The sequence below is a fragment of the Scyliorhinus torazame genome, chromosome 16 (genome assembly GCF_047496885.1).
Source record: "Scyliorhinus torazame isolate Kashiwa2021f chromosome 16, sScyTor2.1, whole genome shotgun sequence".
Taxonomy (NCBI): domain Eukaryota; kingdom Metazoa; phylum Chordata; class Chondrichthyes; order Carcharhiniformes; family Scyliorhinidae; genus Scyliorhinus; species Scyliorhinus torazame.
In genome coordinates this window covers 107,612,425-107,628,157 of record NC_092722.1, presented here as the reverse complement: position 1 = coordinate 107,628,157, position 15,733 = coordinate 107,612,425, and positions in this window count along the sequence as shown.

Sequence of the window (15,733 nt, the reverse complement as noted above, 5' to 3'; positions counted from 1 at the left end):
GGAGGGTATAAGCAAATGGAACAGGGGTGGATGGCCGGCAGTGAGATGGGGCCCCACGGGGGAGGGGGAGGCCCGTGTAGGGTGTGAGGGGACTGGGCCTGTAAAACGAGCTGCGTCAGAGGTGGCGGGGCCGGGTAGGTGGAAAGCGCGGGCTTTTTCCCACGCTTGGGATGGAAGGGGGAGGCGGAGAGCCTGCGGATGGGGAATGGAAGAGGAGGGTGTGTCACACAATGGGAGGAGCCGAAGGAGAGACGGGAGTGGCCGGGGTCAGCAGGAGTCAGCTGACTTGCGGAAGTGCAATGGGGGAAGTAAAGCAACTAGGATGGGTATTAGCCGGGGGGGGGGGGGGGGGGGGGGGGTGCGGGGGGGGGGGGGGTTGAGTTGCTGCTGCTATGGTCAAGGGGGAGCTGGAGCGAGTGGGGGGGGGGGGGTCGAGACGGGGGTCTGCCGCCGTGGGGAACGGGCCGGGCGTGGGGTGCAGGCGCGTGGCTGGCCGAGGAGGGGTTATGGCTAGTCGGCGGGGGAGGGGAGCGGGTAGCCCCCTGATCCGGCTGATAACCTGGAATGTAAGGGGACTGAATGGGCCGGTTAAGCGGGCCCGCGTGTTCGCGCACCTGAAGGGGCTGAAGGCGGTTGTTGTCATGCTCCAGGAGACACACCTGAAGGTGGCAGACCAGGTAAGACTGAGGAAAGGGTGGGTAGGTGAGGTGTTTCATTCGGGGCTGGATGCCAAAAATCGAGGGGTGGCGATCTTGGTGGGAAAGAAGGTATCATTCGAGGCGTCGAGCATTGTGGCAGATAATGGCGGTAGGTACGTAATGGTAAGTGGTAAGCTGCAGGGAGAGAGGGTGGTACTGGTCAATGTGTATGCCCCGAACTGGGACGATGCGGGTTTTATGCAGCACATGTTGGGTCGGATCCCAGACTTGGAAGTGGGGGGCCTGATAATGGGGGGAGACTTTAACACGGTGTTGGATCCGGCTCCAGTCTAGGACTGGTAGGAAGCCGGCGGCGGCTAAGGTGCTGAGTGGTTTTATGGACCAGATGGGAGGGGTGGACCCTTGGAGACTTGCAAGGCCGGGGGCAACCGAACAGTGTGAATATGGTGTTAAGGGCTTTAATGACTGTGGCCGCTGTCATGTCAGGGCAGGGGATGGCGAAGGGGAAACGGGAGTACTCGTCCACCACGTTCAGGAAGTATGTGTTGCGGTCGGTGGAGGGGAGGGGCCCTTTGAAATCCAGACTGAGGCGTTCAAAGGGACGGGAGGCCTTGATCAGGTGCGCACTATCCGGCCTGAAAAAATGCAGTTTGCACTCTGCGCAGATGTGGCAGTTCCTTGTGACTATACGGACCTCCTCCACGGAGTAGGGGAGGTTGCGGGACTTTATAAAATGGTAGAACCGAGTGACCCCCGGGTGGCAGAGGTCCTCGTGGAGGGTTTGGAGACGGTTAATTTGTGCGTTGGCACATGTGCCGCGGGATAGGGCATCGGACGGCTCGTTCAGTTTCCGGGACGGTACAAGATCTCGTAGTTGAAGGTGGAGAGCTCGATCCTCCACCTTAAGATCTTGTCATTTTTAATTTTGCCCCGCTGTGCATTATCGAACATGAAGGCTACTGACCGCTGGTCAGTGAGGAGAGTGAATCTCCTGCCGGCCAGGTAATGCCTCCAATGTCGCACAGCTTCCACTATGGCTTGGGCTTCCTTTTCCACTGAGGAGTGGCGGATTTCTGAGGCGTGGAGGGTTCGGGAGAAAAAGGCCACGGGTCTGCCCGCTTGGTTAAGGGTGGCCGCTAGAGCTACATCGGAGGCGTCGCTCTCGACCTGGAAGAGGATGGACTCGTCGATGGCGCGCATCGTGGCCTTTGCGATATCCGCTTTGATGCGGCTGAAGGCCTGGCAAGCCTCTGTCGACAGGGGGAAGGTCGTGGTCTGTATTAGGGGGCGGGCCTTGTCTGCGTACTGGGGGACCCACTGGGCGTAATATGAAAAGAACCCCAGGCAGCGTTTTAGGGCTTTGGAGCAGTGAGGGAGGGGAAATTCCATGAGGGGGCGCATACGTTCGGGGTCGGGGCCTATTATCCCATTGCGCACTACATATCCCAAGATGGCTAGCCGGTTTGTGCTAAAAACGCACTTGTCCTCGTTGTATGTGAGGTTCAAGGCTTTAGCGGTCTGGAGGAATTTTTGGAGGTTGGCGTCGCGGTCCTGCTGATCGTGGCCGCAGATGGTTACGTTGTCGCGATACGGGAACGTGGCCTGCAACCCGTGTTGATCAACCATTCGGTCCATCTCTCGTTGGAAGACCGAGACCCCGTTTGTGACGCCAAATGGGACCCTTAGGAAGTGGTATAATCGCCCGTCTGCCTCGAAGGCTGTGTACTTGCGGTCACTTGGGCGGATGGGGAGCTGATGGTAGGCGGATTTGAGGTCCACGGTGGAGAAGACCTTATATTGGGCAATCCGATTGACCATGTCGGATATGCGGGGGAGAGGGTACGCATCTAGCTGTGTGTACCTGTTGATGGTCTGGCTATAGTCTATGACCAACCTTTGCTTCTCCCCTGTCTTTACTACTACCACCTGTGCTCTCCAGGGACTATTGCTGGCCTGGATTATGCCTTCCTTCAGTAGCCGCTGGACTTTGGACTGAATGAATGTCTGGTCCTGGGCGCTGTACCGTCTGCTCCTAGTGGCGACGGGTTTGCAATCCGGGGTGAGGTTTGCAAACAAGGATGAGGGCTCAACCTTGAGGGTTGCGAGGCCGCAGATAGTGAGTGGGGGTATCGGGCCGCCGAATTGGAAAGTTAGGCTCTGCAGGTTGCACTGGAAGTCTAATCCCAGTAATGTGGGCGCGCAGAGTTGGGGAAGGACGTAGAACCTGTTGTTTTTAAACTCCCTCCCTTACACCGTTAGGGTCACTATGCAGAAGCCTTTGATCTGTACGGAGTGGGATCCTGCAGCTAGGGAAATCTTTTGCGCACTGGGACGGATGGTCAAAAAACAGCGTCTTACCGTGTCGGGGTGGATGAAGCTTTCTGTGCTCCCGGAGTCGACCAGGCATGGTGTCTCGTGCCCGTTGATCAGCACCGTTGTTGTCGTCGTCTGGAGCATCCGGGGCCGTGCTTGGTCCAGCGTCATTGAGGCCAGACGTGGTCGTAGTGCTTCAGCGTCTTCCTCGAACCCCGTGGAGCCGTCGATGCTGGGGTCCATTGTTGCCGTCCAAGATGGCGGAGGGGGTGAACAAAATGGCCGCCCCCATGCATCGCACATGGCTGGGGGGTCCCAAGATGGTGGCGGGGGTGGACAAAATGGCCGCCCCCATGCGTCGCACAGGGCTGGGGGGTCGCAAGATGGCGGCGCCCCTCCTCCCCTCGTGGTGGCCGGGACCCAAAATGGCTGCGCCTGCGGGTCGCACATGGGGCGCTGGGGGGGTTGGGGAGCGTTTGAAACGCGCAGGACTCCTTCTTCTCCGGGGACAGCGGTGGCCGGGACCCAAAATGGCTGCGCCTGCGGGTTGCACATGGGGCGCTGGGGGGGTTGGGGAGCGTTTGAAACGCGCAGGACTCCTTCTTCTCTGGGGACAGCGGCGAACCCCCGGGACCGGCACACAGCCGCGAAATGGCCCTTTTTCCCGCAGCTCTTGCAAATCGCTGCGCGGGCCGGGCAACGCTGCCGGGGGTGTTTCGCCTGGCCGCAGAAATAGCAGCGGGCCCCCCCCGGGACGACGCCTGAACCGCGCAAGCCTGTGGGGGGGGGGTTTGTCGCGACGGGTGTCCACGGAGCCCAATGGGCTGCCGCGCGGTCGGGGCCGTAGGTGCGGGCGTTTCGCGCGGCCACATCTAGGGAGGCTGCAAGGGCCCGTGCCTCTGAGAGTCCTAGCGACTCTTTTTCTAAAAGTCTTTGGCGGATTTGGAGAGAGTTCATACCTGCCACAAAAGCATCGCGAATTAACATGTCCGTGAGTTCAATCGCGTTTACCGGCGGGCAGCTGCAGGCCCGTCCCAAAATTAGCAGCGCGGCGTAGAATTCGTCTCGCGATTCTCCGGGACTTTGCCGTCTCATTGCGAGTTGGTAGCGTGCGTAGATCTGGTTCACTGGGCGAACATAGATGCTCTTTAGTGCTGCGAACGCCGTCTGGAAATCCTCTGCGACTTCTATGAGAGGGTAAATTTCCGGGCTTACCCTCGAGTGCAGGACCTGTAGTTTCTGGTCTTCTGTGACCCGACCGGGGGCCGTTCTGAGGTAGGCTTCGAAACAAGTCTGCCAGTGTTTAAAAACTGCTGCTGAGTTCACTGCGTGGGGGCTGATCCTCAGGCATTCCGGGACGATCCTGAGCTCCATAGTCCTTTAAGCACGCTTAATAAGTTGTAGCGCACAAAGACTCATGAGAGACGAATAGAGATGAAGTCGATGAGGCTTTATTAAGCGTGACTTGTTCCCCGCAGTTCAGCAACAGACTGGCCTGCGGGGGAGAACTCCTGGTTCTTATACTCCGCACTCAGGGCGGAGCTAGAGATCAACAGCCAACCAGGACCCGGGATCTGTCAGCCAATGACATCACGGCTTCACAGTCCCACATGACCCCTAATGCATACTACCACAGTGTGTAAACAGTAAATACATTTCCATATAGTGTGTGTCACTTTCTTTTTTTTTTAAATATGTTTATTCAGAATTTTTCAACAAAAATTTTCAACCATTCAAACCCCCCCGTAACAAAAAAGAAAAGTAACAGAACAAGACATAAACATATCAATCCAACATAATACAGAACTTGTATAATGGGTTCCTCCCGCACATATTGACTTTCCCGTATGTTTATGTTTTTCCTTTCTCAAGTGTCCCTAGGGAAAACCCCTTTCCCCGCCCACCCTTATACCCCCCCCCCCGAAAGAGACGCCCCCCCCCTCCCTGGGTTGCTGCTGCTGCTGACCGACCTCCATCTAATGCTCCGCGAGACAGTCTAGGAACGGTTGCCACCGCCTAAAGAACCCCTGCGCAGACACTCTCAAGGCAAACTTTATCCTCTCCAGCTTGATGAACCCTGCCATGTCATTTATCCAGGCTTCCACACTGGGGGGCTTTGCGTCTTTCCACAATCGCAAGGTCCTCCGCCTTGCTACCAGGGACGCAAAGGCCAGGATACCGGCCTCTTTCGCCTCCTGCACTCCCGGCTCGTCCGTCACTCCAAATAATGCTATCCCCCAACTTGGCTTGACCTGGACTTTCACCACCTTAGATATAGTTCTCGCAACTCCCCTCCAGAACCCATCCAGTGCCGGGCACGACCAGAACATATGGGCGTGATTCGCCGGACTTCCTGAGCACCTCCCACATCTGTCCTCCACCCCAAAGAACCTACTCAGCCTCGCCCCTGTCATATGCGCTCTGTGAATAACCTTAAATTGTATCAGGCTAAGCCTGGCACACGAGGAAGAGGAATTAACCCTACATCAGCCCACAGACCCTCTTCAATCTCCTCCCCCACTCCTCCTCCCATTTGGCCTTCAGCTCCTCTACCAAAGCCTCCTCCTCTTCTTTCATCTCCTGATATATCGCCGACACCTTGCCCTCTCCGACCCATACACCCGAAATCACCCTGTCCTGAATCCCCTGTGCCAGGAGCAATGGGAATTCCCTCACCTGTCGCCTCACAAACGCCCTCACTTGCATGTACCTGAAAGCGTTTCCCAGGGGTAGCCCAAACTTCTCCTCCAGCGCCCCTAGGCTCACAAACGTCCCATCGATGAACAGATCCCCCATTCTTCTAATCCCTGCCCGATGCCAGCTCTGAAACCCCCCGACCATCCTTCCTGGGACAAACCGATGGTTATCTCTGATCGGGGACCACACCGAGGCTCCCATCGCACCCCTGTGTCGTCTCCACTGCCCCCAGATCTTTAGCGTTGCCGCCACCACCGGACTCGTGGTGTACCTTGTCGGCGAGAGCGGCAGCGGTGCCGTCACCAGCGCCCCCGGCTCGTTCCTTTGCAGGACGCCATCTCCAACCTCTTCCATGCCGCCCCCTCTCCCTCCATCACCCACTTAAGGATCATCGCCACGTTGGCTGCCCAATAGTAGCCACCCAGATTCGGCAACGCCAGCCATCCTCTGTCCCTACTAAGCTCCAGAAACCCCTCCTTACCCTCGGGGTCTTGTTTGCCCACACAAAACCCATGATGCTCCTGCCCACCCTCTTAAAAAAGGCCTTGGTAATCATAATAGGAAGGCACTGGAACACAAAAAGAAACCTCGGGAGGTTTTAATCAACTGTACCCTGCCCACTAGCGAGAGTGGCAACATATCCCATCGTTTGAAGTCCTCCTCCATCTGCTCCACCAGCCGCGTCAAATTAAGTTTATGCAGGGCCTCCCAACTCCTAGCTACTTGGATCCCCAAGTACCGAAAGCTCCTTTCCGCCCTCCTCAACGGTAGGTCCTCTATCCCTCTTCCCTGGTCCCCTGGATGCACCACGAAGAGCTCACCTTTCCCTACATTGAGCTTATAGCCCGAGAAGTCCCCAAACTCCCTTAGGATCTGCATGACCTCCACCATCCCCTCCAATGGATCCGCCACATACAGCAACAGGTCGTCTGCATACAGCGACACTCGATGCTCCTCTCCCCCTCGGACCACCCCCCCTCCATTTCCTGGACTCCCTTAATGCCATGGCCAAAGGTTCAATTGCTAATGCAAACAACAGGGGGGACAGGGAGCACCCCTGCCTCATCCCTCGATACAGCCGAAAATACCTCGACCTCTGCCGATTCGTAACCACACTCACCACCGGGGCTCTATATAGGAGCTTAACCCAACTGATAAACCCCTCCCCAAACCCAAACCTCCGCAACACTTCCCAGAGATACTCCCACTCTACTCAGTCAAAGGCCTTATCCGCATCCATAGCTGCCACTATCTCCGCCTCTCCCTCAACCGATGGCATCATAATCACGTTTAGGAGCCTCCACACATTGGTGTTTAGCAGCCTGCTCTTTACAAATCCTGTCTAGTCCTCGTGAATCACCCCCGGACACAGTCCTCATTCCTCGTAGCCAGCACTTTTGCCAGCAACTTAGCATCCACAAGGAGCGAAATCGGCCTATACGACCACATTGCAGTGGGTCCTTATCCCGCTTCAGGATCAGAGATCATCGCCCCGGACATTGTCGGGGGCAGGGTCCCCCCTTGCCTCATTGAAAGTCCTCACCAGCAACGGGGCTAACAGGTCCGCGTACTTCCTGTAAAACTCAACCGGGAATCCATCTGGTCCGGGTCTCCCCCGCCTGCATGTTCCCCAGTCCTTTAATCAGCTCCTCCAACCCAATTGGCACCCCCAAACCAGCCACCTCCTGCTCCTCCGCCCTCGGGAACCTCAGTTGGTCCAGAAATCGTCGCATCCCCTCTTCCCCCGCTGGGGGTTGAGATCTGTACAGCTCCTCATAGAAGGCCTTAAATGCCTCATTTACTTTCACCGCACTCTGCACCGTAGTTCCCCTGCCATCCTTGACTCCACCTATCTCCCTCACTGCCATCCTCTTACGGAGCTGATGTGCCAGCATCTGGCTCGCCTTCTCCCCATACTCATACGTCACCCCCTGTGCTTTCCTCCACTGTGCCTCTGCCTTCCCTGTGGTCGGCAGGTCGAATTCCGTCTGGAGACTTCGCCTCTCCCTAAGTAGACCCTCTTCAGGGGCCTCTGCAGATCTCCTGTCCACCCTTAGAATCTGCCCCACTAACCTCTCCCTTTCCCTGCCCTCTCTCTTCTCCCTGTGAGCCCTGATGGAGATTAACTCTCCCCTGACCACCGCCTTCAGCGCCTCCCATACTACCCCCACCTGCACCTCCCCGTTGTCGTTGGCCTCCAAATACCTTTCAATGCACCCCCCTACCCTCCCGCAGACCTCCTCATCTGCCAGTAATCCCACATCCAAACGCCACAGCGGGCGTTGGTCCCTCTCCTCTCCCAACTCCAGTTCCACCCAGTGCGGGGCGTGGTCTGAGATGGCCTTGGCCGAATACTCTGTTCCCTCCACTTTCGGGATCAGCGCCCTGCTCAGAACAAAAAAATCTATCCGGGAGTAGGCTTTGTGTACGTGGGAGAAAAAAGAAAATTCCCTGGCCAGGGGCCTGGCAAATCTCCACGGGTCCACTCCCTCCATCTGGTCCATAAACCCCCTATGCACCTTGGCCGCAGCCGGCCTCTTCCCCGTCCTAGATCTGGAACGATCTAATACTGGGTCCAACACCGTGTTAAAATCCCCCCCCCCATTATCAAGCTTCCTACCTCCAGGTCCGGAATGAGCCCCAACATACGCTTCATAAATCCAGCATCGTCCCAGTTCGGGGATATACGTTTACCAATACCACCCACGCCCCCTGCAGCTTACCGCTCACCATCATGTATCGACCTCCATTGTCCACTACTATATTCTTGGCCTCAAACGACACCCGCTTCCCCACCAGTATTGCCACCCCTCTATTCTTCGCATCCAGCCCCGAATGGAATACCTGTCCTACCCATCCCTTTCTTAACCTGACCTGGTCTGCCACCTTCAAATGTGTCTCCAGAAGCATGACCACGTCTGCCTTCAGTCCCTTTAAGTGCGCGAACACCCGGGCCCTCTTAACCGGCCCATTCAGGCCCCTCACATTCCACGTTATCAGCTGGATTGGGGGGCTCCCCCCCCCTCTCCCCCACCGACTAGTCATCTCCTGTTTTAGGCCAGTCCCGTGCTCGCGCCTCCCGCACCCTCCAGTCCCCCAGACGGGGGACCCCCGCCCTGACCACCTCTTCCGTTTTCAGTTCCCCCCTCGGCCAATGCAGCAGCAGCCTCTCCCCCCCTCCCTCCCCCCCTTCCACCTCCCCCCGCTAGATCCATATCTAGCTCATTTGCTCCCCCCATAACACACCCGTAAGTCAGCTGATACCTGTTGACCCCGGCTTCCCCCGCCTTCCCGTTGACCCCCCCCCCCCCCCGTGTGGAAATCCCCCCTCCTCCTCCTCCCCAGCAATCGGTGTGCGCTCCTCCATCCCCCCTCCTCCGTCCTTCCCCAACGCGGAAAAAGCCCGCGCTTTCCTGAGCCAGCCCCGCCCCCTCTGGCGCAGCTCCTGTTGCGGCCTTATCCCAATTCCCCCATCCCCGGGCCTCCCCTCCCTACAGCACCAGCGCCCACATTCCCCACAGTCTCCCCATCAGATCTCTTCCCCCATCCCCATCCATCGCCCCACCTGTGGAACATTCCTTACGCATAGTTAAAACCCTGTATACAACCGACATCCCCCCCACAACCACAGACCCTCAGTTTGAGTCCAACTTTTCAGTTTGAATAAAGGTCCAAGCCTCTTCAGGCGTTTCAAAGTAGTGGTGTCGATCCTGAAATGTGACCCACAATCGCGCTGGCTGCAGCATTCCGAATCTCACCCCCTTCCTATGCAGCACCGCCTTGGCCCGATTAAAACCAGCTCTCTTCTTTGCCACCTCCGTGCTTCAGTCCTGATAGATTCGGATCACCGCATTCTCCCATCTGCTGCTCCGCTCCTTCTTGGCCCATCTCAGGACACACTCTCTGTCCACGAAACGATGAAACCTCACCACTATCGCCCTTGGCGGCCCGTTGGCCTTGGGTCTCCTCGCCAGGACCCGATGAGCCCCATCTAGCTCCAGGGGACTCGGAGAGGGCTCAGCACCCATCAGCGAATGGAGCAACGTGCTCACATAGGCCCCGGCATCGGCCCCTCCACCCCTTCAGGGAGACCCAGAATCCGAAGATTCTTCCTCCTTGACCTGTTCTCCAGGTCCTCGAATCTTTCGGCCCACCTCTTGTGCAGCGCCTCGTGCGCCTCCATCTTCACCGCCAGGTCAAAGATCTCGTCCTCGTTCTCGGTGGCTTTTTCCCGCACCTCTCGGATCTCTACCCCTTGGGCCTTCTGGGTCTCCTTCAGCCCCTCGATCGCCGTCAGCAGTGGCGCCAGCACCTCTTTCTTAAGCTCCTCCACGCAGCGCCTGAGAAACTCCTGCTGCTCCGGCCCCCATGCTGCTCGATCTCCGCCCTCCGCCATCTTGTTTTTTCTCCCTCGTTTCTTTCGCTGCTCCAAAGCCGCTTTTTTTACCGCTCCGCTTCTGGTCGACTCCATATACTATGGAAGGGGGACCTTGTTGTCACCTTCCCACACGGGACGTCGTTGAAAAATTTCCGTTGGGGCTCCTCTGGAGAGCCCAAAAGTCCGTTCTAGCGGGAGCCGCCGAAATGTGTGGCTTAGCCACGCATCACCGCAACCGGAAGTCAGGTGTGTGCCACTTTCAGCATTGGAAGCTGCTGGCAGTGATGACACGAGACAACCACTTGGTGAACTAGATGACCACAAGCCAATCTTTAGTTGGTTTTAGATATATTCACAAAGTGAAACATTACAAGCTCCAAACTCCCCACCCACACCAGTGTCAGTAAGTGTCTCTTTATTTTTTTTTCATGCTCTGTAACTGGATAAAGCTCTTTGCAGAGTCAGTATACTGAAAAAAGCTTGCTGAGGTGTGTGGGTTTTGCTGCTTCCCACTGGTAGAACATTAAAAAAAAATTTAGAGTACCCAATTCTTTTTTTCCAATTAAGGGGCAATTTAGCGTGGCCAATCCACCTACCCTGCACATCTTTTTGGGTTGTGGGGGTGGGACTCACGCAGACACAGGGAGAATGTACAAACTCCACACGGACAGTCACCCAGGGCTGGGATCGAACCTGGGTCCTTGGCACCGTGAGGCAGCAGTGCTAACTGCTGTGCCATCATGCTGCCCACCCACTGGTAGAACAGATGAACTTTTCCCCTTCCACATCTGGTAATATTCAGGTCCTGATAAATTGAGTGACTTGGTCAGATTATGCCATGATGTTTGGTTTGAACATCCTGCCAGGAAATCCTCTCCTTCTATTCTCCCGCTGGGGTGCAAGTTCATTCACCTGAATCATTTCCTCGGTTTCTCTCCACAATCACGCTCACAGGAGTTGAAATAAGAAGATAGGGAGAATGTGTGACTTGAGGCTTGATGCAGGAGGGAGAACTTCAGATTCTTGGGCATTAGGACCAGTTCTAGGCACGAGGCACCAATTCAAAAGGGATGGGATGCACTTCAATAAGACTGTGACCTGTGTCCTCATGGGGATATTTCACAAGTGCAGTTGGGGAGGGTTTAAACTAAATTGGTAGGGAGGGCTGGGCATCAAGAGATAGAAGCAGAAAAGAGGAATGAACTGCATAAAGGAGAGAGTGTTGGCTAGTAATAGAGAAGGAAATAATACTGTATTAGATAGGAGTGGTCTAAGAAGGAATACAAGGAATACAAAGACATGGGGCTGGATTCCCCACCCCGCCGCGCCACATTTCTGCCCCAACCCGCCGGCGGGAGTCTCCGTCACGCCGGCCGGTCAATGGGGTTTCCCATTGTGGGGCAACCCCACGCCGTTGGGAAAACCCCCGGGCGCCGGCAAAACAGAGAATTACGCTGACGGAGAATCCTGCTGATGATTACAATGCATGTGTACAAATGCACAGCATGTGGTGAATAAGGATGGTGAACTACAACACAAATGGCCATATGGGAATATGACCTAGCGGAAACGTAGATTTAAAATGGTGAGGAGTGAGTGATACAAAGTGTTCAGAAAAACTAGAGAAGGAAAAAAGGGAAGTGGATGGCAGGAGTGAATAAGGAAGACATTGCTGTGGTGGAAAGAGAAAATATCTTTAAAGAGGGCAAGGACTGAATCTATTTGGTTCGAGTTGAGAATCAAAAAAAGAAAGATCACGGTGCTGAGGGTGTTCAGGAGAACTTCTTTGATCAGTGTGTTCTCACTCCAACTAGAATGAAGGCATTTCTGGGGAATGACGTGGGCTGAGTCGACCAAAGTGGGGTAACACTTGGGCAAGAGTGATCCATCTATCATAAGTAAGAAGTCTTACAACACCAGGTTAAAGTCCAACAGGTTTGTTTCGAATCACTAGCTTTCGGAGCGCAGCTTCTTTATCAGGTGAGACTTAAGCTAAATTGCCTGTTCACTTTTTCTAGCTCTGCTTTCATGCCCTCATAATTGCCCTTATTTAATTTTAAAATATTATTCTTAAATCCACTCCCTTCTCCCTCAAACTGAATATAAAATTCAATCATATTATTATCACTGCTTCCGAGGGATGGCTTTACAATGAGGTAATTAATTAATCCTACCTTGTTAGTCAAAACATTGGACATTCTGAATTCTGTGTCCGAACAGGTACCGGAATGTGGCGACTGGGGAATTTTCACAGTAACTTCATTGCAGTGTTAATGAAAGCCGACTTGTGACAACAATAAAGATTATTGTTAAAACCAGTATAGCCTGCTCTCTGGTTGGTGCCAGAACATGCTGGTCTAAGAAACTATCCCAAAAATATCCTATGAATTCCTCATCTAGTCTACCTTTGTCCATTTGATTTTTCTAGTCTATATGTTGGTTAAAATGCCCCATGGTAATCACTGTGCCCATTATTTCTTCTGGAAACCCGGTTCTGCTACATGGTTACAGTTAGGGTGCTTGTACATCACTCCCATAAGTGACTTCTTGCTTTAATCATTCCTCAACACTACCCATACCACTTCTGGTTTCCTGAAATTGAGTCATCCTCCTCTATTGTCCTCTAATATCATCTTTAATTTACAGAGCCACCTCTCCACCTTTTCCTAGCTTCCTCACCTTTCTAAATGTCACACACCCTTCAATATCCAGGCCACAATCAATGTCAGCCTGCAACCATGTAGCTGTAATGGCTATTAGAGACAGACCTGTTTGTCTCAATTTTAGTTCATCTGTTTTATTTTGAATGCTATATGCATTCAGATACAGAGCCTTTAGTTGTTATTATCATTTTTGTAATGTCTAGCCTGATCTGATGATTTACTCTTAGATTTGTACTCCATGTCCCTTCCTTTCATGGTCAATCATTTCACATATGAGTGTCATGATATCCAGATCAGCATATCATGGTGCAATCACACACACACTGATGGACAGGTAGTTGGACCAACCAGCACACACACAACATTGCAGCCAATCACCAGTGAGAGCACGCGCACTATAAAACAGGGAACACCACAGTTCCCGCTCATTCCACCAGGAGATAGCTCAGGGCACAGAGCTCACAGCGTGCCACTCAGACATAGACCATGTGCTCAGTGCCTCACTAAGATAGTGCTAGGGCTGGGTCCACAGGTTAGCTGGTGAAGCACGTACCCAAGCCAGCAGTTAGTTGTTACTGTTGTTTAGACAATAAAACAGAGTTGTACCATCTCCAGCCGTGTTGGATCATTTGTGCATCAGAACACCCAACACGACAATGAGCACCTTCCTCTCTTACATTGTCTCTACTCTTTGATTGACCACATCTTCCCAAATTTGATCCCTTGCCCGCACTATTTAGTTTAAAACCCTCTCTATTTCCCTAGTTATGCAGCTCACAGGAACACAAGGTGCCAGCATGGTTCAAGTGTAGGCCATCCCAATGATACAGCCCCCAGACGTCCCCGAGTACTGATGCCAGTGCCTTACAAACCGGGTTCAATGGGCCAAATGGTCTCCTTCTCAGCCATAATAACTCTATCACAAAGATGAGAACTTTAAAAATAAAACATTGCCAGACCAGGAATCAGCAAGAACAAGGGTGCTGAGTGAATGGGACTTGATGCGAGTCAGGATTGGATCAGTTGTGGGGGGTAGTAGGTAACAAAGTCATTAATGATGGTTTGAGCAGCAGATAGGCTGAGATAGGAGAAAATATGTTCAATATTATTGTAATATAAATGATCAGTCACCCTTCTATGATTAATTCGCTTGGGCATTTGGGATGGGGGGGGGGGGTGGCTTGCAAGTCAGAAAGGTGGCTACACTGTGTTAAACATCACCTGGTGTGGTTCAGGAGCCTCACTCTGGCATGGAATTTGCTGCAGATGAAGAGAGTGGGCCGAGAAAGTGCAGGATTTGCTGGCTTCTGTTTACCTGGGCCCTCTTCTTGACTAGCTGAACTTTCTATTTCTCTTCACCTCTTCCAATTACCCTCCAGAGGTCACAGTTGTCAGTGACCATCTCCATGTTGTCTGTGTCAATATACACCATCTTCAAATCTTACTTGCAAGGTTTCTTACAGTGGAGATATGGATATCCAGCAGGTCATGACCCAATGGCCATGCAGAAGGACTTTGCGAGTATTGACAGGCAGAGAGATCTGGGCGTGCATATCCACTGATCACTGAAAATGGCAACGCATGTGGATAAAGTGGTCAAGAAGGCATATGGCATGCTGGCCTTCATCGGTCGGGGCATTGAATATAAAAAACATGTTGCAGCTGTACAGGACCTGAGTTAGGCCTCATTTGGAATATTGTGTACAATTCTGGTCACCACACTACCAGAAGGATGTGGATGCTTTGGAGAGGGTGCAGAAATGTTGACTAGGATGTTGCCTGGTACGGAGGGCATTAGCTATGAGGAGAGGTTAGATAAACTTGGTCTGTTCTCACTAGAACGACGGAGGTTGAGAGGCGACCTACTAGAGGTCTACAAGATTATGAGTAACATGGACAGAGCGGATAATCAGATGTTCTTTCCCAGGGTAGGAGAGTCAAGAAGTAGGGGACATAGGTTTAAAGTGCACGGGGAAAAGTTTAAAACAGGAATGCGAGGCAAATGTTTTACACAGAGGGTGGTAAATGTTGCTAAGGAATGGGTTGAGAGATATTCCAATTGATGTTAAGTATCCAATAATTGACACTGATATGTAAAGGGGTCACAGGTGGCTCTTGTGATGTGATGTAGTGATGGAGTTTTGTATAGAGTGTGTTCAAGGAAAAATAAAGGCGTTTGTGAAAAGGGGCAAAACTCTTGACTCTACTCAACAGCTGGCAAAAGTTAACAATGGTAGCAAAGGATGGTTGCTGTGCAAATGTAAAGGGTTGAAAGATACAACTTTTCCAGAAGAAAAAAAAAATTCTGCTTCAACCAAGGAGTGAGTGAGAAAGAAAAAAAAATATGGCTGCCCCTAGAAAAAAGATGTCCGGATATGACTATCCGTCGTTATTTTCTGAAAGGGGATCGTACGACCAATGGAGAAGTGCAGCTGTTATGTGGACTAAGGTAACTGCCTTGGGAAAGAGGAAACAAGGTATGGCATTGGCTCTTTCTCTACGTTATGAGAGTAAAATCTGAAGCAAAGTGTTTTCTGAACTGGAATGGAAGAGTTAGACTCAGAAAAAGGTCTGGAGATTCTATTGTGTTTTGTGGATAAGATTTATCAAAAGGATGACTTGTTAAGTCCGTATGAAGCCTGGTCAGAATTTGATAGATTCTGGAAAACAGAGGATATCTCTATTGAGGACTATGTAATGGAATTTAGCAGACTATACAAAAGGTTGCAGAAACACCGCATTTAAGTTACTGGACTGTGCTAGAGTGACAAATATGGATAGGCTCCTAGTTTTGACAGGAATTAAGTGTGGTAGTCTGTATTAAGGGTATTACGGTACCTATGTTGGAGGTACCTCGTAATAAACGTTCCTTAGTAGAGCTCTGCCTGCTGGTCCCGCCCAGCAGGCCGGAGTATAAAGGTCTGTGCTTTCCCTGGCTGCAGCCATTCTGATACTGCGCTGCTGGGGAAGCATCTGGTGTAATAAAGCCTTCAATTGTTCTACAATCTTGCTTCTGTGGTATT